We start from the raw sequence: 27,308 nt of genomic DNA, 5'->3' as shown, positions 1-27,308 counted from the left end.
AAAATCTGCTGTGTTCCTTAGAAAAATGTATTAAAATTGAAAATCTGCAAAAAAAATGAAATTTTGAAATTTCACCTACACTTTGTTTTAATTCCTGTGAAACACCTAAAGGGTTAACAAACTTCCAAAATGCTGTTTTGAATACTGTGAGGGGTGCAGTTTTTGAAATGGCATCATTTATGGGGGTGTCTCACATACAAGTCCCTCAAAGTCACATCAGAACTGAACTGGTCCCTAAAAAAATCAGTGTTTGAAATTTTCTTGAAAATTTGAGAATTTGCTATTCATATTTTAAGCCTCCTAGTGTCCAAAAAAATGAAAATGAGGTTGAAATAATGATGGCAACATAAAGTATACATATGGTCTATGTTAGTTATTAACTATTTTGAGTGGTAAGATTATTTGTCTCACAAGCAGAAAATTTAACATTTTGCAAATCGCAAAATTTTTCATTTTTTTCCGACATTTTGGTATTTTTCACAAAAAAACACAGACTGTATCGACGAAAATTTACCACTAACTTGAAGTACAATGTGTCACGAAAAAACAATCTCAAAATCACTGGGATAAGTAAAAGCAAAAAAAAGTTATCCCCACTTAAGTGATACATGTCAGATTTGAAAAAAGGGCTCTGTCAGGAACGCAAAAACTGGCTCTGTCAGGAAGGGGTTAACTATATTTATTCGGCCTAGCCAGGAGAACTTCTGCATCGACCACTGCACCATTTCTCTACGCAAGTTCTGCAGTAAGGGGATGTGGTTAAGAGTTACAGTAGTTTGCAGTGAGGAGGGGATGGATATGCCTAGGTATTTAATGTGTGTCGGGTGCCATGAGAAGGGGAACGTGGATTTTAGTGAGGAGGCTAGGGTGGCGGGGAGAGAGACATTCAAAGCCATGGACTTGGTATAATTTATCTTGAAGTTTGAGAGTGAGCCAAAGCGCGAGAATTCTTTCATAAGGTTGGGTAGGGAGACTGTGGGGTTTGTGAGCACCGCTAGGAGATCATCAGCGAACAATACTAGTCTGTGGTTAGTATTGCCCACTGTCAGCCCATCGATGTCAGGGTTCAACCTAATGGCTCTAGCCAGAGCTTCCATACAGAGTACGAATATTAAAGGGGACAGCGGGCATCCCTGTCTGGTGCCATTTGATATGGTTATCGGACCAGACAGCAGGCCATTGACTCTAACCTGTGCGGAAGGTGATCGGTATAGTGCAAGAATCTTTTGTAAAAACATGTCGCCTATGCCTAAGCGTCGTAGGATCGCCTCCATGAATACCCAGTCTACTCGGTCAAACGCTTTTTCTTTAAAAGTGATATGGGTCGGTAGCTGGATGGTAGGGTTGGGTCTTTGCCATCTTTTGGGAGGACAGTTATGTGGGCACCTAGGGATTGTGGGGAGAATGGGGAGGCCTGGGAAACTGCATTACAGGCGTGTAGTAGGAGAGGTAGGAGTTTATCCTGGAATGCCTTGTAGTATGTTACCGTGAAGCCGTCCGGCCCCGGACTTTTGCCAGATGGGGATGCCTTCAATACATCTAGTAATTCTGGCTCTGTGAAAGGGTCGTTTAGTGCGGATGTGATATTCGTAGGGAGAGAGGGGAAATTTATCTCCTCTAAGTATTTCTTCACCTCGCGTTCATGGGCTAAGGGGTCACCAGAGGGGTTGCCAGATGTTAGGTTATAGAGGGTCGTGTAATAACCGTGGAAAATTTCCGCCATTTTGGTGTCAGATGCATGTAGGATACCAGCCGGATCCCTCATCTCTTTGATATAAGTCTGGGATCTTTGGGCCCTTAGGGCTCTGGCAAGTAGCTTACCAGGCTTATTTCCCCATCTATGATATTTATGGCCGCAGCAGCGGGTGCCTTCATGGAGTAGGCTGTTTAGAGCAGACCTTGCTTCCTGTAGTTCCACTAATATTTCAGGGGTCTGGGAGGATTTGTGTATTAATTCCAGGTTCTTAATTTTGTCAAGTAGGGCCTCCCTGCATTCCGTCTTTTTCCTTTTCAAACGGGAACCTAGTTGAATGCATTTGCCCCTAATTACGCACTTGTGTGCTTCCCATAAAGATACTGGTGACATTTCATCTATATTATTGTTGGTTATGTAATCATCAATGGAGTCCGACAAGCATCATCCCTCAAGAACTGTTCGTTGAAGCGCCATCTCCATTGGCGAATGGGTGGGTGTTCAAGGGATAGGCATAGAACTACAGGGGCATGATCCGAGCTCGCTATCTGTCCTATTGAGGCCTCGACTACGAGGTCAAGGGATTTGTGGTCTACGCAGAGATAATCTATACGGGAGTAAGAGTTATGTGGGTGTGAATAGAAAGTGTAGTCCCTGTCTGTGGGGTGGGCTAAGCGCCAAGTATCAATCAGCTGGAAATCATGTAACAAGGCTTTGAATCTTCTAGTGTCCCTTAGTGAGGCTCTATTAGGTGTGCTTGTGGTGTCCACTTCTGGTTCTATGACCCAATTAAAGTCCCCTCCCACCACCAACACCCCCTCCAGGCTATCCTTTATCTGCTCCAGCGCTTCTCTGAGGAAGCGAATTTGGCCTTTATTGGGAAGGTATAGGTTAACAAATGTAAAGGTCTGATGAGCGATGGTCGCCTTAACCATCAAACCTCTACCGTCGCCTATCGGAGTCTCTACTACTGCGGACAGACGAACATTTTTAGCGAATAGAATTGCTACTCCCTTGGATTTGGTCTCTGAGAAATCGTTGAAGTAACCCACTGGAAAGTGTTTGGATGACAATCTAGGACAGTGGTGGCCAACCTGTGGCTCTTGAGCCTCATGCGGCTCTCCCCCTTGTAAAGTGCGGCTCCTGCTCCCACTGCTGCCCGCTGCCCACCGTCTGTCCCAGTTTCCCCTGCTGCCGGTTCCCTGAATCCCTTCTCCTTCTGAGGGGAGGAGAGCGCGCATCGCGCATCTCTCCTACCCCTTACTGTGCATCCTTGTGACTGGGCCGTCCGCCAATCAGAGCTCGTGGGCCAGCAGCCAATCAGGAGCCGGCCAGTGAGCTTTGATTGGTGGGCGGCCCAGTCACAGGGAAGTGAGGGGGAAGGAGACGCGCGGTGTGCTGTGCTCTCCTCCCATCGGTGACATGACAGGAGGACTGCAGGGGGACACCAGACTGTCCTCTCCCTGCCTGGCAGCCGCAGCAACAACGGTGAGTGCTGCTGCTGGGAAATTTGCACTGTGGGGGCATAGCAGTTTGTGGCACTGTGGGGGCATAGCAGTTTGTGTCACAGTGGGGGCATAGCAGTTTATGGCACTGTGGGGGCATACCAGCTTTTTGGCACTGTGGGGGCATACCCGGCACCGTGTGGTGCATACCTGGCACCGTGGGGGCATATGTGTATCTGGCACTATTGGGGGCATATTTGTATTACACCCACCCAAGGGGTCAAAATAGACTACACCCCTTTTTTTGGCGCATGCGCCTTCGGCGGGCGCATGATGTTGGCTCTTTAGCTTGATTACCGGTTGGCCACCCCTGATCTAGGAGCTGAACCCTTTCTAAAATGGGTCTCCTGTAGGAAGACTACATCTGCCCTGTCTGTGTGCATCATGTGGAGAATCTTAGATCTCTTCTCAGGTATATTAAGGCCTTTTATGTTAAGGGAGATCACTTTTAGATTAGCCATTCATTAACAGTAGATTCAGTAGCATCATATAGTGCCGCATCCTGCTGGTCAGGTACAGGTGGGGAGGGGAAGCGGGGTGGACACATGGGGGGAGAGGGGTGAGGGAGGGGGTACATAACACATAATGTTGAAAATACATATTGTTAATGAAACAGGTAGTCTCTGCGTCTATAGACCCGGGGAACCTGAAAAGGCCCATAGTCTACAATTTTACAGCAGAGCAGTGGGGGGTAGACGGGAACTAGAGTAAGCTACCTTTCGAACATATAAATAGGTAGTAGTAAAGTGGTGCTAAACTGCACCCGCCCGAGGCATCAAGAGTTCGGGCACTATGAGGTGGTACCTTAGTAACAAACATATTCCGGGACTATTTGATTCTAACTTTAACTGGGGTCGTCTTAAGAGAGGCGACCTCCTTCTAACGTAAAAAAAAAAACCAGTGTATTACACATGGCTACTGTAACAAAGAAGCAAAATATCTAATATTCACGTGTCAGGAGTAGCGGTAACTGGTCGCTTCGGCTGTTGGTGTAGGTGTTGACCCTCCCCTCCAGAGTTTGGGCCACCAGAGGCGGTTGCCCTTTGTCTCTTGTCGGATCTTTGAACAGTCTGCCATCGCTCTCTGCGGGGCAGGGGCGGAACGGAAAGTTCAGAAGGGTCCAGCCAGTTGGGTAGGGTCGGAGGAGGTATTTCCAATGCACTGCAGAAGTCTTCAACATCCGCTGGGTCATGGAGGGATAGTAGCGATCCTTTGTGATTCACCTGGATACTTAGTGGAAAGCCCCAGCGGAATTTGATCTCCCGTCTTTTAAGTTCGTCAGTGAGAGGCCGGAGCAGGCGTCTTTGTTGTAACGTGGACCATGATAGGTCCTGGAAGATTTGGAGCTTATGGCCCTCGAAGTCCACGTCTGGTTTGCGTCTAGCCGCTCTAAGAATCTCTTCCTTTTCTTGGAAGTAATGTAGCCTGCAGATCACGTCACGTGGTTTTTCTGTCGGGGTTCCTTTGGGTCGTAAGGCCCTGTGTGCTCTATCGAATAGTATCTGGTAGTTAGGATCGGATCCTAGAAGACCATTAAACACTTTGGTGAGAGCAGGTTCTATGGATTGGGGTGCGACATCCTCAGGGAGGCCCCTTAGTCTCAGATTGTTCCTTCTCCCCCGATTATCCATATCATCAAGCCTGCGGCTCATTTCCACTAATGAGCGGGATTGGCGTGAGACCAGATCATGGAGGTCGGAGAATTTCGAGTCCACCTCTTCACTTTGTTCTTCTAACATAACCACTCTGTTCGCAATCTGCTTGATATCGGTTTTGATAGCGGAGATGTGGGTTTGCATGGATTCTTCTAGCCTCTTTTCCGTGGTCAGTAGGTCTTGCTGCATTTCCTGGCGTGTCGGCAATGACTGCAATTTGGCAAGGATGATCGTCATGTCTGGAGCCCCTCCAGCGGCTTTTGAGAAGGGGAGTTCACCGCCATGGAGACTTCTATGGTATCAGCAAGTCGGGAGGGGGACGACGGGGCTGAAGAGGCCGATTCTGAAGCAGGGGTGCCAAACAGGGAGTGGAATGCAGCCACTTGAGATGATTTAGCAGAGGTGGACACCAGTGATCGAGAGCGGCGGCGTTTAGTCATGTGGTCACGAATGTGGTGTGTCCATCGGTGGCGCGTCTCGGGCGATGCAGTATGTAGTAGGCAGCTTAGCTCATAGTCCCCTCAGCGAGGCCCGGTCAAGACATTACATGTCCGGGTGTGGCTTAGTCACATCTGGGCTGACGTGCATGCTTAGTGAACTGAGCTCTCCCTTAAAGTCCCAGAGCTTACATCAGGGTATCTGGCTCCTGTAGCCTGGCCCTCGGGGTCCCCCCCAGGCCTATGTAGCTGTGGAAGAGGGTTATGTGCAGCAGGCAATGTATATATATATGATTTGGCAGCTGTAGCTGTCTCACCATGAAAAGGTGATAACAGGTTTCCACCTCCAAGATGGCCGCCGTCTATTCTTTATAATAAGGTGGGATCTGCGCTTCCAGCACCCTAGGCACTGAGGCTCTCAAGATAATCAGTGTGGGGAGCCCTGCTGGAGGTAGGGGGGAGAGGGATGCCCACCTTTATTTGGTAAATGGTGGCCGCAGGGACAGCTGCCTCTGTCTGGAGTGGCTTGCAGGGACTCCAAGATGGCCGCCGTCTCCAGTCACTCAGCAGTGCCCAAAGCCCCGCTCATCTCTCTCTGTAGCTGAAGGGGTCCAGGGAGAGTAGCGGTAGACGCTGGAGACCCCCGCTGGTTTCATGGTGTCAGATCAAGGCGTTGATCTGTCCACGGTGCCGCCGGCGCTTGCTCCCCGCGGCGGACGCAGCCACGAAATTGAGGTCCCGGCTTCTGAGGCCTGGAAGGCCGCAACCTGCAAGGACCAGCTTCCCAGTCCCCCGGTTTCGCAGCTCTCACCAGCCCAAGGTACGGGTGATCAGCAGGGGTTGCTGATGTAGTGGGCGAAGGATTAGGGGTTAGAAGGGGGATTTATTTAAGATTTAGGTCTAGGTGGTCGGGAGCTAAGGGTAGAAAGCTGCCGTCCTCCTTGCCAGCCAGGCCCCCCCTTTTTCTACTTTTAGTGCAGCAAAGGTATAGAGGGTGCCCACCCCCCTGAGATTATACAAATAATAAGGATATATACCTTACGCTCTCTGTATATTGACTTATACAGTATGGTAAGAAGGGAGTGTATCAAAATGAGATGAGGATGAGATAGTCTGAGATCCGGAGGATGAGATATACACAAATTCCTGAGGCCAGTTTAATTAAATTTTAATTATTTTAGACATCATGAGCATCAGTGTATATTTTATTTGTTTGTGCTATTAGGACATTTACTTGTACATAAGCAAAAATTTTTGTGTGTATTTATAACTTTTTAATGCTAAAAAAAAAAATCTATGAAATAAATTTACAGATAGACTAGATTCATTGGTATTTTGATACACTCCCTTTTTACCATATAAGTCAATATACAGAGAGCGCAACCCAGCTTGTTACATGGCAGATACAGATGGAGCGCTCCCCATCCGGGGGGTCTGGCGGTCAGATCGCCAACCACCAGCCCCCTTGCAACGGAGCACCCCGCAATCTTGTCGCCGCTCGATCACACCCTGAAGTGGAGACGGGCAGGGTTTGTGTCCCCTGCCGCCCCGGAAACGGGGCAGATGTAGCACCATATCGCCAGCGGGGGCAGGGGCACAGTACATCTGGTCCTCAATGATTTGATTCTATACCCCTACCCAGTGTCCTACGTAACCACTCTTCCCACTTACTCCAGGATATTGACTAGCACAAGCTGTTCCATCTATTATGTAGAGGATCTTTGAACTAGACAAATGTAAACGGAAGCTCTAAACTAATGGAAAAGATTACAACACTCATTATTTATTTAGCAATTTGGAAATAAATACCTTATTAGCATTTAAAAAATGCTACAAAACACTACATTATTACACTTGATAAATGATTTAAGTTCATTTAAATTTCTCAAGACGTTCTATGCAAGGGGAGAGATCTGTCACACATGTGATAGCTACTGCTAGTCTGGGTAACCGTGAGCAGCGTGAGAATTTCAGGCGGCTTCTTAGTGATTAGCCTGAAGCTGTCAGTTTAAGCCTCAGAATCATTACAAAGCCGGGTTTTACACAGCACACTGCGGCATTAATTGTCTGCACATCCTCTTCGCTGGGGACGGTACAAATTCTCTGAGCAATGTATGGATGGTCACCGTATATGACGGAACTGACGAAATTATCGCAGAAATTAAAAAGGCCAGAAAAAGGTACAATAACATTGTAAGAGGTGTGTCCCACACTATGCTGAAACAGGGATTGGGTCATTGGGTCACCAGCATGAAGGTTAACAGTCATTAGGTCGACATGAGTCTAGATCGACATGCAGGAAGGTCGACATGAGTCTAGGTGGACAGGTGGGTTAGGTCAACAGGGTCATTAGGTCAACAGGGTCATTAGGTCAACAGTCAAAAGGTCTACATGGGGTTTTTAAAAAAAAAATTTGAGCCGACATGTGCCAACAGGCGGTATTTCATGCCCTACCACCCACTAGGGCATGATGGTTAACCTTTACACTCCAGCTGTTGTTGAACTACACATCCCAGCATGGCCTGCATCAGGTTTACTATTTGGCCATGCTAAAACTAATGCAGGGCATGCTGGGATGTGTAGTTCAACAACAGATGGAGTGTCAAGGTTAGCTATCACTGCACTAGGGCGTGGTGGGAGAATAAAATAGTGTGCTGAGTGTAGCGAGGCACCGTGCCTGAAGCATGGCGAGTGCAGCGAGCCATGCAAGGGGACGTGGTGCTACATTTCAGTGTCCATGTCAACATTTGGGACAAAAAATTAGAAAAAAACAATGTTGACCTACCCCATGTCGACCTAATGACCATGTCAACCTAGACTCATGTCAACCTTTCTGCATGTCAACCTAGTGGTATCGACCAACATTGTGGTGACCTAATCATCCATACCCCTGAAACAGCTGCATTTATTACATCTAACCTGAAAGTCACTTGTTCGGAGGCATTAACCTAATTACAGTGTTAGAGCAATTCCAGATGGTTACCGGTTTCACAGCTCATTAACAGGGCAGCTCTTAATTGCAACAGTGCATTAGCATGGGCTGCATTGATTTGCATACATCTTTATCCAATGCACATTATTATTCAAATATGGATAAAATATATGATCAGACGTTATAAAGCTGAATTTCTGTCTAGTGAATTTAAAATATGTCCTTGCAGCCGGGAGTTTACTTGGTTACATTTCCAGTAAGCCAGTTAGCCGGTGCCGTCCGAGGAATGAGCTGCAATCCCCAATAATTACTTTTTATACTGTGCACTGCATTTATCCATATATTATGTCAGGTATACTCTTATAGGATTGAACAAACAAGATTGATTGCATAAATAAAACATAGCGGTAATGCAACTGTACTCATTTTAAAGGAAAAATATTTCTGGATACACAACATTCAAGCGAGACAAACTCTCTAATTTGCTTCTTATATCGGGATAAATAAAAACCCTTGGGACAATTCCCTAAGTGACTTGTTAGCAGATAGGCCTAGTGCTGCCTGATTATCTCCACGTCTTAATATCCACTGGCAAATACATTTTTGAATGACTTGATCATAAAAAAATTGCCAGACAGAGCATACATACAACTGCCGGAGACATGCTGAGTAATGTGAGAAATAGAGGCAGCTTACTAAATGAAATGAGTGTGATATGTAACACAAGAGATTATGAAAATAGAATTATGTTACCATGGAGTAGTAAAGAGAGATAAAGCCCTTTGTTAATTTGGCAACTATGTACTAAGGGACCGATTCTGGTTCATTCGGAGTGAACAGAATACGGCCCGATGGTCGGGGTTTGCACATGTACATTTCTGAGCAGGGGCAAACCCCGACTGTGAATGGCTGCGGTGATTTACAATGTTGGCGGGCCATTCGCACAAAGTGGTGCGGTGCGGGCTGGGGGCGTGTGGCGGCGGGCTTGGGTGTCGTCCATGGGAACGTCCAGTGTTTAATGGTCATTCCCACGGGATTGCAAGCAGGATGAGGTGTGCCGGGGGTGGTGTGCCCGCCCTGTATTCATCCTGCTGCCCACAAATATAAGTCAGTCTCCACTGACTTATATTTTTGAAGGCAGGAGAGATTATTCGATGGTAGGCAACCATGGAATGAATTCTCCTGCTGCGGGCACATGCGAGGCAATATGTCTTTGTGACACATCCCCTTGCACGGTTGCAAGGGGAAATGGCGGCATGCATTCGCTGGGGTGGAGTCACAAGGACTCATTAAGCTGCAAGCTTCGCAGCTTATAGAGTCAACTAGAATTACCCCCCAAGACAGAACTGCCCTATCACAGTAAAACAGACTTGCCTACGCTCCTTGATTTGGCCGGGAGGTTCAAAAAAACTGGGTCCGCCTCCCCGGGAAGGTGGGCAAGGCTCCGGCTTGCTTCCCAGAGCCCTTGCACTCCCTTTCCCTGTTGACTCAATTTCTGAAATGTGCATGTCTACATAGAGGGGCGGGACTAAAATTATGTGAATAGCGTATCATTTAAGCTCTGCCCCCTATCCGCGTACCCGTGAATCACAGCGTTTGTGTGGCATGGGGGCAGAGTTTGGTGATGATCTCATCCCTGCCCCCTCAACATGTTGCCTCTCTGGGCTTCTGCCAGAGAGGCACTTATGAAAGTAGGCAAGTATGCAGTAAAAGGTATTTAATATAGTATTGGCCACGTCTCCCGATCAAACATTTTCTGGTTAAAAAATAAGAAGTGTGGAGAAGTAGCCTTGTAGTGGAAGCATTCACACTGATTCCAAACCCCTTTACCACTGCTTTATTTATTTTGAATGACTGCACAATATTGAACTCAACAGAGTATGATGCTCACCTCCCTGACACTTACTAATAGTCACTGGCCACTTTCTGGCATCAGCCATACTGACAAATGGCCTGCAGTGGCCTTAAATACCTCCTCCCCTTCCAGGTTGACAGGCCAACCACTCCCTCCTTGCCTTTAAAGAAAAGTCCTCCACAGGTGGTCTGCTTTTAGTCAATCAGGCTGCCAAACTGAAGGGAGAGGCACAGTGAAAACAACCAGCGTGCCACACACACATTCAGATGCATGAAACCTACAGACCATGGCAATTGTGTATGCTACCAAAACTCCACAGTACATGTGTTCATATCACTTGGATTAAGCATAAAGCTACAAATTATTCATAAATAATACACACACACACACACCTTATTATAATGTTTTAAAATGTTTTAAAAATAACTTTAAATTAATTTATATAATTTTATTAATCAGAGGCGTCACCAGAACTAGTGACAGCAGCTGCACACTCCATATCCCATGAGTTTGCCAGAGGCGTAAGTGCCTGATAAGAGCCTGGCCTTGCGGGAAATCTGGCTTGCATGACTCAGTGGCGTGTCTATCATCTCCATTTATGTTGGGATGCCCCTGTAGACAAGTGCCTGCACTGTTGACCCCTCCTCTGTGACTGGAGCCAAGTGCTACTTCTATTGTAGGGAAGAATATGATCATTGTGGACAGCAGTGGCGTAGCTTGGTTTGGGGCGCTAATGGGGGGGCGCCTCCCTCCCCCCCCCCCCCCCCCATCGCCGCAGGCTTACCTGTCTGCGTGTCCCGGCTCCCCTCCTAGCTTCAATTAATAATTCTATGCAGACGGACCATGATAAAATGGCCGTCCACATACCGCAGACAGTTTCAGAGAACTGTCTGCTTTATGGGGTAGCCATTTTATCGTGGTTCGTCTCCATAGAATTGATTGAAGCCAGGAGGGGAGCCGGGACGCGCAGGCAGGTAAGCCTGCGGGGGATGGGGGGCGGGGGCATTACTATAGCACCGCAGCCCCCCGGCGCCCCCACATGCGCAGCGCCCTCCCCCCCCCCCCCTGCGACCGCAGGGGCTGCGGTGCTATAGTTACGCCCCTGGTGGATAGTCAGTATGCATAGAGTATGAAAAAAATCATTACGTTAACAAGGCCACTGAATACAGATTGTGATGTCTGGTGACATTTTCCCTCCTGGAAAAAAGGAAGGATATGATGGAAAGGTGTATTTAGGCAGCACAGATGGATGGATCGACACTTTGAAAGAAGGAAAGAAAATGAAGAAAGGAAAAATATAAAGAAATGTAAAGAAAGAAAAAAGAAGGAATAGAAGGAAAAAAAAAATATATATATATATATATATATATATATATATATATATATAAAAACGTAATATACAGTAGGGTAAAAAAAAGGGCAAATAAAAAAAGGAGAAAGCAAAAGAGGAAAAACAGAAGAAAAATCAAGAGTAGAAAAGGAAAAAAAAAGAATAAGGGAAAAAAAGAGAGACAAAGAGAAAAAATATAGAAATCTTCCCTGGGGATTCCTCGATCAGGGCCATGGTTTGTATCTGTCTGGTAGAACGGAGAATATCACAACCTGGCTTCTCTGCATCTTTTCGGCATCAATTTCCCAACTGGTGAACTGTGAAATTAAACCGCAACCTTCACAGTTCTGACCATTAAATCTTTTGCTGAGCTAAGGTAGCGCAGCTTTCTTATTTTATTTTTAAGGCTTGCCGCATTAAGAAATATTTATAACATTCTCCAAGTATTAATATTTACTTAGATTTTATTGTTTTTATTCTGAAGGAAATCGTCGCTCATTATAAACTGAGTTCTCAATGTTATGCAAAATATCAGTGATTCCGGAACACATGTTATGAACATCAGAAGCTGTATTAAGGGGGATATTAAACTGCTTACATGAACTGATATAAGCAGTTGGCAATAGCAGTTACTTAAATAAAGAACTTGTGAAGCAGATAGCAAAGATGATATTGACATGAAGGTATACTCTAAAATGTGATTATAACCATGCAACAGGTCATATGTGTAGTTTATTAAACAGTGGTGTCCAAATAATCAGCATGGGTTGGTGGTCATCTGCATTAATGTTTATTAGAGCAATTCAGTTGGATGTTACCCACTGCATCAGGAGACCCTTTGAGTGCCAAAATCTGTGTGAGATGTTCAAAATATCCGTTAAAAATTCCTGCATCGCTCACATTTATTATATAAATTCAAATAAAAAATGTTGTGTAATAAAATATTATATTTCCTATAGATATATATACTGTACATATTATACTCATAAGTTTAACAGGTTCTACATTTAGGGAAGATTCTTCTTAACCTGACCAAAATACTCAGATTTTTTCCATGTATTTACAAATGTATTTATTATTTATTAACAGTTTCTTATATAGCGCACACATATTCCGCAGCGCTTTACAGAGAATATTTGAATCAGTCTGTGCCAGTGGAGGTTACAATCTACATTCCCTACCACATGTACATGCACACACAGACATTGTAGGGATAATTTTGTTAGGAGCCAAATAACCTACCAGTATATTTTTGGATTGTGGGAGGAAACCGGAATGCCCGGAGGAAACCCACGCAAGTACGGGGAGAATATACAAACTCCGCACAGTTAGGGCCATGGCGGGAATTGAACCCATGACCTCAGCACTGGGAGGCAGTAATGCTAACCATTACACCATCTGTACTGCCCCAAATGCCAATAATTCAAGTTAAATAAGCATTTTTTTTTTATTTGAAATAAAAACATTCATTACTATGGAAGGGATACAGATAATGGCAGACTAAAATCTCTCCGACAGTTTATGTGGGCTACAGGACAATTCGCCATTCTACCAATGCCGAACGACTTCACTGATTAACAGTTTCTTGTGAGACTGGCAAAATCTAGCATGTTAATAATATATGACTCGCTGACTCCAAAAAATTCTGGGTCCGAATCAGGGTAAATAAAGGGATTTTTGTAAGAACTTACCGTTCGAATCCCTTTCTCTGATATGGTCCTGGTGACACAGCTCAACACTGGGATGTACGAGGGTCCGAAGGAGCCAGGCACCTATCCTAAAGCTTTTAGAGGGTAGGCTCCTCCCCTACTGCATCCCGGACTCTTCAGTTCAATCTTTCAAAGCCACTGGAATACATTAACTCAGTACAAACGCCTGCACATATTATATGCACATTTTATAACAAAACTGTTAACTTTAACCATTTTAACATGAACATCATGAAACTTCTGGCATACTTACTGAGCGTAAGGGAGGGATCGCTGTGTCACCAGGACCATATCAAAATCCCTTTTTCTCTTTCAATGGTCCTGGTGACACAGCTCAACACTGGGATGTTCCAGAGCCGGTCCTTTGGGTGGGTACGCTCAGGTCTGCAGCTCTCAGCACTGCTCGCCCGAATGATGCGTCCTCCGACGCGAACTCATGGAATCTATAGAATTTGGCAAAGGTATGAACAGATGACCAAGTGGCAGCCCTGCAAACCTGCTCAGCTGTTGCCCCATGTCGAACCGCCCAAGAGGTGGCAACTGACCTGGTGGTATGCGCATTTATTCTGGCCGGTACAGGCCTTCCCACTTTGGTGTATGCAAAAGCTTTCACAGATCGCAACCACCTAGCAATAGTCTGCTTAGATGCAGGCCAACCAATTTTGTGTATGTCATACAACACCAACAAGGTGTCAGTTTTCCTGACACTCTTTACTCTGTCCACATAAATGCGTAAAGCACGCACAACATCCAAACTCTTCAACTTGTCCCTTTTCTTAGAACCCTCTGGGGGTTGAAACACAGGTAGAATTATCTCCTGATTTAAATGGAAGGCAGAGACTACCTTCGGTAAAAACTGAGGCACTGTCCGAAGGACCGCCCTATCGTCATGAAAAATTAAGAAAGGAGATCTGCATGACAAAGCTCCTAACTCTGACACCCTCTTAGCTGATGCCACTGCCAACAAGAACACCAGCTTCCATGTAAGAAACTTAAGGTCCGCCGACCTCAGAGGTTCAAAGGGTGCCTTCTGAAGGCATTCCAAAACCAGTGACAAGTCCCAAGGCGCTACTGGTTGTTTGTATGGAGGTTTCAACCTAGATACCCCCTGTAAAAATGTCTGAATTTCCGGTAAAATGGCTATCTTCTTCTGGAAATAGATGGACAAGGCCGAAATCTGCACCTTCAATGACTGAAGGCTTAGGCCCGATGAGAAATCATCTTGTAAGAATTCCATCATCTTTGATAATTTAAAATGAGATGTGTGTGACTTCCGTCTCTCACACCATCGAATGTAAGTTTTCCATACTCTATAATAATTTGCAGAGGACACAGATTTCCTGGCTTTAATCATAGTATGAACCACTGCGTCAGAAAAACCTTTTCTTTTCAAAATGGCGGTTTCAATAGCCAGGCCGTCAAAATTAATCGAGCTGAATCCAGGTGATTGAATGGACCTTGTCTTAGAAGGTCTGGCCTCAGAGGTAGACGCCATGAGTCCACAGACAACCTCTGAAGCCTTGAGTACCAGGACCTCCTTGGCCAATCTGGGGCCACTAAGATCACCGGAACCTTCTGCCCTTGTATTTTCTTTAAAAGTCTCGCCAGCATTGGTACTGGTGGAAAGACATAAAGGAGATTCCCCTCCCAGGGGATAGTCATGGCATCCACTGCCTCCGCTAGTGGATCCCTCGTTCTGGCATAGAACCTGGGTACTTGATGGTTGAACCTGGATGCCATCAGGTCCACATCCGGAGTTCCCCACTTCAAGGTGATCTGCTGAAACACCTGAGGGTGTAAGCTCCATTCCCCTTCCTTGAGCTCCTCCCTGCTCAGGAAGTCGGCTTCTATATTCTCCACTCCTGGTATGAATATAGCTGATACAGCTGGAACATTCTGTTCCGCCCATAGGAAGATTCTGGACACCTCCCACATGGCCAATTTGCTGCGTGTACCTCCCTGGTGATTCAGATACGCCACAGCTGTGGCATTGTCGGTCTGAATCCTTAAAGGGAGGTTCAGTAACCTGTCTCCCGCCAAGAAAATCACTTTCCAGACAGCTCTCAGCTCCAAGATGTTGATCGGTAGAGCTGACTCCTCTGCAGTCCACAAGCCCTGCAGCCTGAGGTCCAAGACTACTGCCCCCCAGCCCCTGAGGCTGGCGTCTGTAGTCACTACCAGCCAGTTCCAGGTCTGCAATGACCGACCCCACTGAAGGGAATCCACTTCTGTCCACCATTTCAAGGAGTCTCGAGTGTCCGAAGACAGCACTATCAGCTCCGACTTCATGGTCTGTGTGTTTCCTGACCAAGCTGACAAAATGTTCCATTGGAACACCCAAGAGTGGAACCTGGCAAATTGAAGCGTCTCGAACGACGCCACCATTTTCCCCAGGAGCTTGAGGCACCTCCATACTGAAATGCTCCGAGCTCTGAGAATCTCCTGGACTAAGGTGACCAGATCCCTGGCCTTTACCTCCGGGAGAAATACCCGATGGAGATGGGTATCTAGGATGACTCCCAAGAATTGGAGCCTCTGTGATGGTTCCAACTGAGATTTTTGCAAGTTTAAAATCCAGCCGTGAGCCTGTAAAAAACTGATGGCTTCTGCCAAGTGACTCTGAAGCATGGCTGCTGACTCTGCTTTGAACAGCAGGTCGTCCAAATAAGGTATCACTGTGATTCCCCTGAGCCTCAGCACAGCCGCCATCACTGACATTATCTTTGTGAATACCCTTGGCGCGGTGGCTAGCCCAAAGGGTAACGCCCGGAATTGTAAATGCAGGTCTCCTATAGCAAACCTCAACAAGGTCTGATGTTCCGGGTGTATAGGGACGTGCAGATATGCGTCCTGGACATCCATGGACGCCAAAAATTCTCCCTGGTCTAGGCTCAGGAGCACTGACCGTAGAGACTCCATCTTAAAATGGTCTACCCATAAATGAACATTTAGGGACTTCAAATTTAGTATCGGTCTGAAAGACCCGTCTGGTTTGGGCACCAGAAACAAAGTGGAGTAAAAGCCTTTCTTCCACTCTGCCCTGGGAACCGGAGTAACCACCCCTTTCTCTAATAGGGAGTGAGCTGCTCTCACAAGAGCTGTACGAAGCCGCGCTTCCTTTGGCAAAGATGTGGGGATAAATCTTTTCGGAGGCAGACCTCTGAAAGGAATTTTGTAGCCCTGGGCTATAATGTCTAAGACCCAGGCATCCTGGTCTAGAGAAGCCCATGCGTCCCTGAAATGTGAGAGACGCCCCCCCACCTTTATCACTGCCGGGCAAATCCCCTGACAGTCATGCGGAGGGTTTGTCCTCTCCTTTGGTGGCAGGCTTCTTGTGAAAGGAGCCAAACTTGGACTTCGGGGTCTTGCCCCTAGAGGACTGAAACTTTCCCCTGAATGACTGTCCTCGAAAGGACGCACCACCTCTAGGGGAGGACCGAAAGGACGGCCTGAAGGCAGAAAATCTGGATGCCTGCTTAGCCGTGGGAGCCGGCAGAAATGTACTTTTGCCGCCCGTGGCCGGTTTAATTATTTCCTCTAATTCTGACCCAAATAATAACTTTCCTTTGAAAGCTAAAGTTTCTAGGGCCTTTTTGGACTCATTGTCTGCTTCCCAGGCCTTAAGCCAGAGCACTCTCCTGGCATTAATAGACACTGTGGACACTCTGGTTGCTATTTTAAGGTCTTCCTCCTCTGCTTCCACCACATACTCTGCAGCTGCCTTAAGCTTCTCCGCCAGCAGCAATACACCAGGGTCAGCCTGCAGCATGGTGCATAATTCACTAGCCCACTCAATCATGGCCTTAGAGACCCAGGCTGAAGCAATAAGAGGACGTAGGGTGAATCCCACCCCTTCAAATATAGCCTTGAGGTTACCCTCCAGCTTTTTATCCACAGGATCTTTAAAAGCTGCACCGCCCTGTACTGGTAAAACAGTAGTCTTGGACAAACGTGCCACTGAAGCATCCACAACTGGCACCTTTTCCCAGAGCTCCGCATGAGACTCTGGCATGGGGTACAGACTAAGGAATCTCTTAGGCATTTGCAGCCTCTTATCAGGGTTTTTCCAAGCCCCTTCCAACAATTCCTGTAAACCTTCATCCGAAGGAAAGGTAACAGCCTCCTTACGCTGTCGCTTAAACACACCTTTAGCAGAAGTTTTATCCTCCACTGACAGTTTCAAAGCCTGTTTCACAGCTACAATAAGATCCTCTACTCCTGCAAAAGAGGTCTCTTCAAAATCATCACCCTGATCCCAGGGGATGTCAGTATACACTCCCTCCTCCTCATCTACCAATGTAGGCATAGCATAAGACCTTTTAGGGGTCCCTGCAACATCAACATCAATCTTGTCTAGTATCTCACTAAACCTGTTGATCCCCCTAGCAGTATCCTGCATCACCTGAATAAAGGCAGGATCTGCTTGGGTAAGAGGCAAGGAGCCAGAGGACTGCTGAGATGATGGCATAGGTCTCTGGGATTCTACCAAGACATCACTCTGTCTGTCCAGTAGCTGCACCAAAGCGTTCACTGACCTGCCTAGGGCACTGGCCCACGCGGGTTTAATCTGCTCTGCCCTCTGAGGTTCACTCCCCATGGGTCTCACAGCAGCGCAAGTATTACATAAGCCCCCCTTGGCCATCTGCTCAGGGACAAATTTCTGTGTGCATACATTACACGCGCTCAGTGCAATAAGGGATCCCTCCCCCAAAACCACAGCATGTTGCTCAGACATGATGAAAAGTGATATATATATATACAGTGCATACAATGTACCAGCGATTATACAGGTTTAATGCACTCAGTCACTTAGCTGTCTGTTGGTTTCAGATGCGGGGAAACGATGCCCAGGAAATCCAAACACACTGCTAGGATCTGTAAGCCAGCTCAGCTCCGCTGCAAGGGTTCTGAAAGGCGCCAAACACAGAGTGAGGGAAGAGACCAAAGTCCCTGCTGCTGCGGGGTCCGTGACTTTTGGCGCCAACCACCCCCAGTCAGCCGCTCCCTTGGTAGGATTTCCTAGTTCCAGTATCTCCCCCTTGACTGGGGACCACTTGGAACATGCCTGTAACAACGCTGCTGTCCTCTCATATAGGAGCTCAGCTTGTAAGCTCCGCATAAAATGGCTGCCGCCATCACGGAGCGCCTGTCCCCCATGATCCCCACCTAAACGTGAAGCTGGTTTCAGGACACTCCGGAGCCCAGGCAGCTTCTTAAAAGAAGCTGTAAGCGCTGCACAGGGAGGCCAGACAGCGTCTCCCTTGTGCACAGTGAGCTGACAGGACGCGCTTCTGTTAGCTCCTGCTGCGCTAGCAGTGTGAGGATTCACTATGAGAATCCTCACACTGTGCCTACCTAGCTAGAGTACAATTAATAAAATAATAAAATTCCCCTAACTACTCTAATTCTTCAGCTGCTCCTGCAGCTCTTTAGAATAGCACCCACTCCAGTGGGCACCTAACACGAACTGAAGAGTCCGGGATGCAGTAGGGGAGGAGCCTACCCTCTAAAAGCTTTAGGATAGGTGCCTGGCTCCTTCGGACCCTCCTACATCCCAGTGTTGAGCTGTGTCACCAGGACCATTGAAAGAGAAAAAGGATTTTCCAAATCTAACAAAGAAATGGGTCCCATTACTCAAAAACAATTTTTTTGACAATTGTTTAAACCGGTATTTTTGGTTAAAACTATTTTATGTTTCATTAATGGTTTAAAAAAATCCTGCTTAGTGTATTAATATTTTGAAACATTGTTATGAATTAGATACCTTGATCAAGCATGTGAATACATAAGCATACATCAATCATACATCTGAATATATTGAGGCATTTATTAAATTCAGGGAATCGGCATTGAAAAATGGTCAATCCTGGGATTCCCAGGATCCCGGGATTGGCATCCCTAAAAGAAAGCTGCCCCGTGTCCCCCACATGTACTTACTTGGGCGGCAGCAGAGTGGAGGGAAACAGCGGTTGTGACGTCGGAGACGCTTGCGGCCGAGAGAGGTGGTATGGTAGAGGGTACCGGCGGCGGAGGCGCAGCTGTGCGGGCAGTGCAGTGTGATTTGGTCATAGGACACGCTGTGCTGGCTGCACGCCGGGTTGAGAACAGCCGGGCAGCATCTGTGCGGTGCTCAGACGCTGCCCGGTATTACACTGCGCATTGAAATGCTGATCCCGGGATTGGCCACCCTAATGGACACTATGTTAACAAAAGTGATTAAACACCCCCAAAAGTTCCTGCAGCAGAAACGTGTTAGTAAAGGCATAAAACTGTTAGTGGGGAACTGATTAGATAATTTAACTAAATAGCTTACCGGAAAAAGCTAACCAAATTCGAAAATAAAGACTGTAGGCAGCGAGATCGGGGGTATTAGTGTGAGGTACCTAAACTCACCACTTCAGGCAAGCCTATCATTCGATACCTGCTGCTATCTCTCCATCTCTGTCAGCAGCATCCCCCATTGGTTTCTATGGGGGTTGTGATGCTGCACAATTTACCAATATCAGAAATGGGTACTTGTTTCTTAGCAGGGCGCCCAGTTTTCCTACGTATGCTACCATAGTGAAATCGCATCGCATCGCATGGGCCATTTTAGTGCCATGCGATGTGATCTTTTTATGTAATTTATTCACTGCTCTGTTAGCCCCAGGGGATCGCATCGCATTGCACCTCCCGCAAAATCGGGTGCGATGCCATGCCATTAGCTATACACTTGTATGACATAAAATGAGGTTTTAGTCACCATCCCCCACTATCCACGCCACCCTGAAGCATGGCGAGCGCAGCGAGCCCCGCAAGGGGTGGTGGAACGCGCACTCCCGACCTTTTCATAACCCCACTATCCACGTTGGCGTGGAGTTGATTTTATATAGTGTGGTGAGAGCAGCGAGCCACCGAGCCTGAAGCGTGGCAAGCGCAGCGTGCGCCTCGAGGGGACGCGGAATACATGTAAAGTAATCCGCGTGCGCTCGCCACACTTCGGGCTCAGTGGCTCGCTGCGCTCGCCACACTATATAAAATCAACTCCACGAAATGTGGGGGTATGAAAAGGTCAGGAGGACGCTTCCGCTGTGCTCGCCACACTTCAGGGTGGCGTGGATAGTGGGTGGTGACTAAAACCTCATTGTATGTCATACAAGTGTATATCTAATGGCATAGCATCGCACCTCCCGATTTTGCGGGACGTGCGATGCGATCCACTGGGGCCAACAGAACAGTGAATAAACTATATAAAAAACTTGCATCGCATCGCACGGCACTAAAATGGCATATGCAATGCGATTTTAGTACAGAGAATAGCCCTGTACGCAAATAGAGTACTGGGCGCCCTGCTAGGAAACAAGTACCCATAAATGCTATATTATTACTATCACTACTGTTTAAGGATGGCATTTTTCTCTACTCCCAAGGCAAAACTATCTACTCATCACAATGACTATTACTTGACAGTACCCCATAATTCTCTTGGGAGAACAGGAGGATCTGCAATTTTGGTCACCAGGCTAAAAACTCAGCAGCATTGTGTCTTCTCTGCAGCCTCTCACTCTCCACATTACCTGACTCACAACAGAAGACAAGAGTCCGAGGCCCAATATTGTGCGGAAATATTGTGCAGAGGGCTTAAAGGGGCTTACCTATGCCCTGATGGACCGGACTTGGTATGTTGGGGGAGGGCAGTAGATGGTCTCAGGAAGTCCAGGAGGTGTAGCAAATCAATCTACCACACTAAACCGAATATTAGTGTTCTGACACATATAATATTACATGGCTTGAAGTGCAAGTGTGATAAGAAACCAAGGGTGAAATTTAATAGGATGAGAGATTCAGAAAGTGAAAGATTTGGTGGGACATCTCCAGTTTTTTTTTAAAGCGGCAATCATTTACACTACTAAACCAGTTTGATTTTGAAGTGTAAATGATTGCAGCTTTAAAAAAAAAACTGGAGATATCACACAAAATCTCTCACTTTCTGAATCTCTCATCCCATTAATCTCACCCCAAATGTCATGAAACATTAAAAGAAAATAGAAAACACATACATACATATATAACATATTATAATAAACCATAAAAACATGTGTGTAATAAGAAATGCGCGGTGAAAAAAATATATATTCCTAACCGTGGGGCTTTCCATTTAGAGACAAAAAGAGAAATAATAAAATCAGCATCAGGAGAGCACTTGAATCAAACTGATTAGAAAACTCTTGAGTAATCTCTCTGTATAATGTATCTGGGGTATGAGCAGTCTAAAAGATGAATAAACTGTTAGACATAGTGGTCTCCAGGCAAAGAAATTCCAGCTAGAGATAGGTAGCTAATATATCTAAGTTTCAGCACTATATTGAGAGCCTTTCCTGTAAGGATCAGCTGTAGTCAGAGGGCAGTATTCAATGTGTATAATCCTGTTTAGGATTCGATGCACAGTCGCCGTGTTCCGGAGGGCTGGAGCCTTCGCTCCTCGCTAACACACTATTCAATGCCGCAGGGGCTCAATTGGCGAAACATGGCGAATTGGCCTGATTGAATATTGCCCAGAGAATATATATATGTGCTTCAACAGAAAGAGGGTTATTCAATTAGCTGCAGATTTACCCCACAACTAATTATCAGCAAGAATCCCTGCAGCCCAGGGAAAGGATACCTAATTACATAGCCTTTATCCCATGCCGTAAAAAATGGACTTACGAAGACCCAATAATTTTTCATAAACTGTGCAATAGGTATTATATAATTTTTATGCAGATTTTACCTCCCAGCTCCATGAGCTGCACAGTGCAGGGTACTTACTGCTGATTGAATATCTCTGATGCAGCAAATTAATAGTAGATTGAGAAAAGAAGCGCTATTAAAGTGATTTTGTCTAGAATGGATAAGTGAAGATAATATATTGTAATTCGGTTATTGTCTACAATAATATTGGGGTGCTGAATATAAGAATATGTGTGAGTGGTACCTGAAATTAAAAAAGGGGGCGGTTAGTTACAATGTTTACACCCTTTTGGGGAATTTTTTTGCATTTTTTGTTGGTTTTACGTTTTTGTTAAAATATGGGAAATACTCCGTGCGGCACTGTCCCTGACTATCCCTAGGTACCTGCGTTCCGTGTAGTTGTAGTCTGCGGGAGATGGAGCTAAGTTGGTTGCAGAAATCTGGCTTAACCACGCGTCCGTGGTAGCCGCTGCGATGTTTCTCCGTCTCTACCGTCAGCCGGAAGTTGCCGGAAGTCCTCGCGGCGTGTTGTACGATGTCACCGCGGGTAGTGGGATCAGAGTGCCGCTGGAGATGGAGGTGCAGGGATTGTTCTCCAACGCGTTTCATGCGTCTTGGCGCACTTTTTCAAGGATGTTTTCTTTCCACCATCTTTGTTCTTTTATAGAGAAACTTTATTGCTAAAACAGGAAGTCCTTTTCCGGAAGTTTGATAAAAAGAGTGGGAAGCACATGTTTCCTCTTCTCATTGGTTTTTATTCAGATATTATTTAAAAAATAAAATAAAGATGCTAATATTTATTATAGGTTTTACTTTTAATAAGAGGATTCTTAGGGGTATGTAATCAAGGTACCACTCGTTGGATTTAAATTATAGAAATGCATTTAATTCTATGTCTATGTTGAGACCTCTGGGTTCCATTGTTTTCAACTCAAAAATCCATTTGGTCTCAGTTCTTCTGAGCTGTGTGACAAGATCTCCTCCACGCCAGTTTTCTTTTACTTTTTGTATCACTATACATTGCAGTCCTGTGGGGTTCTTATCGTGCTTTTCCAAAAAATGATTTGAGACACTGTGGGTTTTGAGGCCCTTCAAGATGTTATAAATGTGCTCTGCAAATCTTACTTTGGCTTTTCGTTTAGTCTGTATCACGAGTACACAAAGCAAAGGATTTTTTGGGTGCACAAAATGTAAAGCATGCAAAAACAATAAGAGATCGACAAAACCAATAAAGAGCTTCACATCCAATCAAACCGGTAAAGAATTCAAAATAAAGGATCATCTTTCATGCAATTCAGAAGGAGTCATCTACTTGTTGGAGTGCCAATGCGGACTCCAATATGTAGGACAGACTAAACGAAAAGCCAAAGTAAGATTTGCAGAGCACATTTATAACATCTTGAAGGGCCTCAAAACCCACAGTGTCTCAAATCATTTTTTGGAAAAGCACGATAAGAACCCCACAGGACTGCAATGTATAGTGATACAAAAAGTAAAAGAAAACTGGCGTGGAGGAGATCTTGTCACACAGCTCAGAAGAACTGAGACCAAATGGATTTTTGAGTTGAAAACAATGGAACCCAGAGGTCTCAACATAGACATAGAATTAAATGCATTTCTATAATTTAAATCCAACGAGTGGTACCTTGATTACATACCCCTAAGAATCCTCTTATTAAAAGTAAAACCTATAATAAATATTAGCATCTTTATTTTATTTTTTAAATAATATCTGAATAAAAACCAATGAGAAGAGGAAACATGTGCTTCCCACTCTTTTTATCAAACTTCCGGAAAAGGACTTCCTGTTTTAGCAATAAAGTTTCTCTATAAAAGAACAAAGATGGTGGAAAGAAAACATCCTTGAAAAAGTGCGCCAAGATGCATGAAACGCGTTGGAGAACAATCCCTGCACCTCCATCTCCAGCGGTGCTCTGATCCCACTACCCGCGGTGACATCGTACAACACGCCGCGAGGACTTCCGGCAACTTCCGGCTGACGGTAGAGACGGAGAAACATCGCAGCGGCTAACACGGATGCGTGGTTAAGCCAGATTTCTGCAACCAACTTAGCTCCATCTCCCGCAGACTACAACAACACGGAACGCAGGTACCTAGGGATAGTCAGGGACAGTGCCGCACGGAGTATTTCCCATAATTTAACAAAAACATAAAACCAACAAAAAACGCAAAAAAATTCCCCAAAAGGGTGTAAACATTGTAACTAACCGCCCCCTTTTTTCATTTCAGGTACCACTCACACATATTCTTATATTCAGCACCCCAATATTATTGTAGACAATAACCGAATTACAATATATTATCTTCACTTATACATTCTAGACAAAATCACTTTAATAGCGCTTCTTTTCTCAATCTACTATTCAATTAAATTATAGGAGCTGCTGAAAAAATTAGGTTAGCGCGGAACCACTTAACCCATCTGCAGCAAATTAATACCCCCAAAGTCTTTTTTACAGTTACAATTACATCCTAGCTGAACTATAATAATTAGTATCGTGTTCTCAATATTCTGAATATTTATAACTTCTGTTTTAACAAACAGAAGTTCTATTTACTGGAAATGATGAAGATTCTGAAGGTGCATACACACTGTACGATTCTTCAACCAATATCGTTCATTTTGGCCCTTCTGAACAATACTGGTCAAAATATCTTTCAGTATGTCTGCTACAAATGATGAACGTAATTGTAAGTAATTCATTAAGGTTGTTTGTCTACTGTGCTGGCAGCTCAATTTGGATCTTTTGAAAAAGTCTATAGGCTGTAGCTAGATCGTTCATGGTTTTTCCTCCTCAAAACGTTCAGTGTGCATGCACCACATCTTTCGTCCAGGACACTAGAGAAGTTCAAAGGAAATTACCCAGACTCCCCATCCTCAGTGTTGTCAGAATCCTCCTTATCATCTTCTTACTCATTCTCCTCCATTTGCTGCTCCTAGGGCAGAACCCTTTTCTTAGCCCAAGATGCTGTGCAGCGTTACTCCATAACAGTAACAAACTTCTTTCAGTGCCTCTGGCTATATAGTGTACATGAAAGAAAAGTATGTGTTGTTGGGGGGAACCAAAAATAAGGATCATGGATGGAATCTTTGTTGTGACTTAAAGGTAGTTGCATAGCTGAAGTTGGAAGGAGGATTCACAAAGGACTGTAGTTTTCTGTGTCGATGGTACAGAAGAGATTCTAAGCATCACTATATCACAAAGAAATGTCCAGAGAGAGAAAAACTTATGTTGCTGGATAGAAAAACATCAAAGTACAATCCATTGTTTGAATAGCATAAAACATTTTTACCTACACATTAAGTTGTGCCATTGAAAAATGTCATGAAAGCTCTGGATACAGAAGGCCAGGCTTTCAGTTATCTGAAGGAAAAGTTTCTGAAGTTAAGCAAAGCAAAGGTTAAAAAAAAAAAAAAAGGCTTATTTATTGGACCCCAAATAAGGAAACTGCTTACAGATATATGTGCCAATATTTCCAGGCAGTGGAAATATTGGCACTCACCTATATAATAAAGGCATTGAAGGGTGCCAGATCCGAATTTTTTTTAAAGGCTACTAGAAAGGGTTTTGTTTGGGGAAACTGCACTATGTAATCAGGAAGAGTTTTGCTAAATGAGTATGTATATTGGGGACGTGACCCCTTGGGTCTTGTGCTGTTTGTGTGACGGTCAGTGGTGCACCCCCAAGTTATAAAGTGTCAGTTGAAAGAAGGAAAAAAAGAGAGAAGAAACTCGGGTGGGGTGCACTCTAAATCCCCAATTTTTTTTAAGTTATTCTGTTAACATTTTGTGTGTGTTATTGTCCTTTTTTATTTTTATTTTTAATGCTGTGCATATATTAATCTAAGTTGAAATCATTAACTGTGAGGCTTATGGTGTCCAGGGGAATAAAAATTGTTGCAAATTATAATTCAATTCAATGCCTGAAGCCCTACGGTTTATATTATATTGATAATATTTTTAATGAGGGACTGGTATAATGGTGTTAATTGTTTGTTTGTACTTTTAATCAATTACCAAATTGACCATCATATATCCCTACCATCCGTACACCATGGATGTTCTGGGTGTTTTTACTCAATTTACAAAGTTTGAGATAAGGATTTAATAATTGGTCAAACAAAAATTATTCAGAAAAAAACAAAAGCCTATTTTCGCCAACCCTCAGACTTTCCGAAACTCAACAATCAGAACATTGAATTCTGAGTGTAGAGTTGCAGTTGAGAGAAGTGAGAACGGCCTGGGATTCCGACTGTCGGGATATTCCGGTAATCGGAATCCCACATCGAATGCACACCTAAATATACAACGTTAAACTGACAAAAATTGTGTCTTCTGCTTTGTGCTCCTTCAAGGCTTATGTGCTGAGATTCTTGAACAGAGAAGAGGCCAAATACAAGTAAGTCATGTATGAACTATTGGACAACTACAAGAATATGGGTTGTAGAATGTCACTTAAAATTCACTTTTTTCATTCCCATTTAGATTTCTTCCCTTAAAACCTGAGGAGTATAAGTTATAAACCGGGTGGAATAAACTCTTTAAGACATTCTGACAATGGAGCATAGCTAACAAGGATGCTGCAATGATGGGGCACTACTACTGTTCCTCTTTAAAGAGTCCAATGAGATATCTTACAAAAGGAAGGTGTTAACATTCTATTTCTCTAAAGCAAAGTGACCTTACATTGTATCTTTTATTAAGAGTTACATTACTGATAACTTGGATTGTTAAACTTTCTGGAGTTTAGTCTCTGCAGCTTTTAAGCCTTTCTGTAGTGTTGTTATTATTATTATTTTATAAAAGAATACGATAAAAATAGTTAAATTCTCAGGGGACTAATCAACTACTTTTTTCATATATTGCTATTACTATTTTTGTTATCAGTGTGTACTGTATCTAATAAATGTGACGTGATAAGAAAAAAAAAAACAGATTTTTTTTTCTACTGAATCTACTGTAGCATCCTGAAATTAGGGGAAATCACTTATTTCCATGCCAGATACACATATATTAATATTTTTACTAATTTGTTGAGTAGTGTTATCAGGACTTGGAAGGTAAAACTAAAGAGGTGTACACACGCTGCGATTCCTTTTCTACTCAATTCTGATATGATCAGGATTGAACTGTATAATTCAGTGTACAGATTTGATTTAGACTATAAAGTACAGATCTGTACTATATAGTCTTGTCTGCACTCTATATTTTTCTATTCAAGTTCAATGCCGCAGGGCCACAGATCGGGATCGAATCTAAATCAAATGCATTCAATTTCGATTCGATTTTAGACTCGGTTTTGCTTATATAAAAAAAAAATCAAATAGAAAATAGAATACATCGAACAGTGTGTACACCCTATTACACAGATTGCTCTACCATTGCACACTGAAGTGCTGTTTTGAAGGTGCATAAACACTGTACAATTTTTTTACCAACTTTTTTTGATTTCGTTAAT

General features: G+C 44.5%; 1 long non-coding RNA gene across 1 annotated transcript in view; it reads left to right on the top strand.

Annotated features, from left to right (window-relative positions):
- Positions 1-26,662, top strand: part of LOC146045139 (uncharacterized) — a 56,754-nt gene extending 30,092 nt beyond the window's left edge. Inside the window, exons 3-4 of the long non-coding RNA XR_014465370.1 lie at positions 26,206-26,249; positions 26,336-26,662. This is a non-coding gene — a long non-coding RNA (uncharacterized LOC146045139). The remainder of the gene's footprint in view (positions 1-26,205; positions 26,250-26,335) is intronic.
- Positions 26,663-27,308: the final 646 nt, after the last annotated feature.

Source organism: Crinia signifera, chromosome 11, assembly GCF_055691185.1.
Source record: "Crinia signifera chromosome 11, ASM5569118v1, whole genome shotgun sequence".
NCBI lineage: Eukaryota > Metazoa > Chordata > Amphibia > Anura > Myobatrachidae > Crinia > Crinia signifera.
The sequence above is the reverse complement of the archived record's forward strand: the minus strand, read 5'-3'. Positions and strand labels throughout refer to the sequence as shown.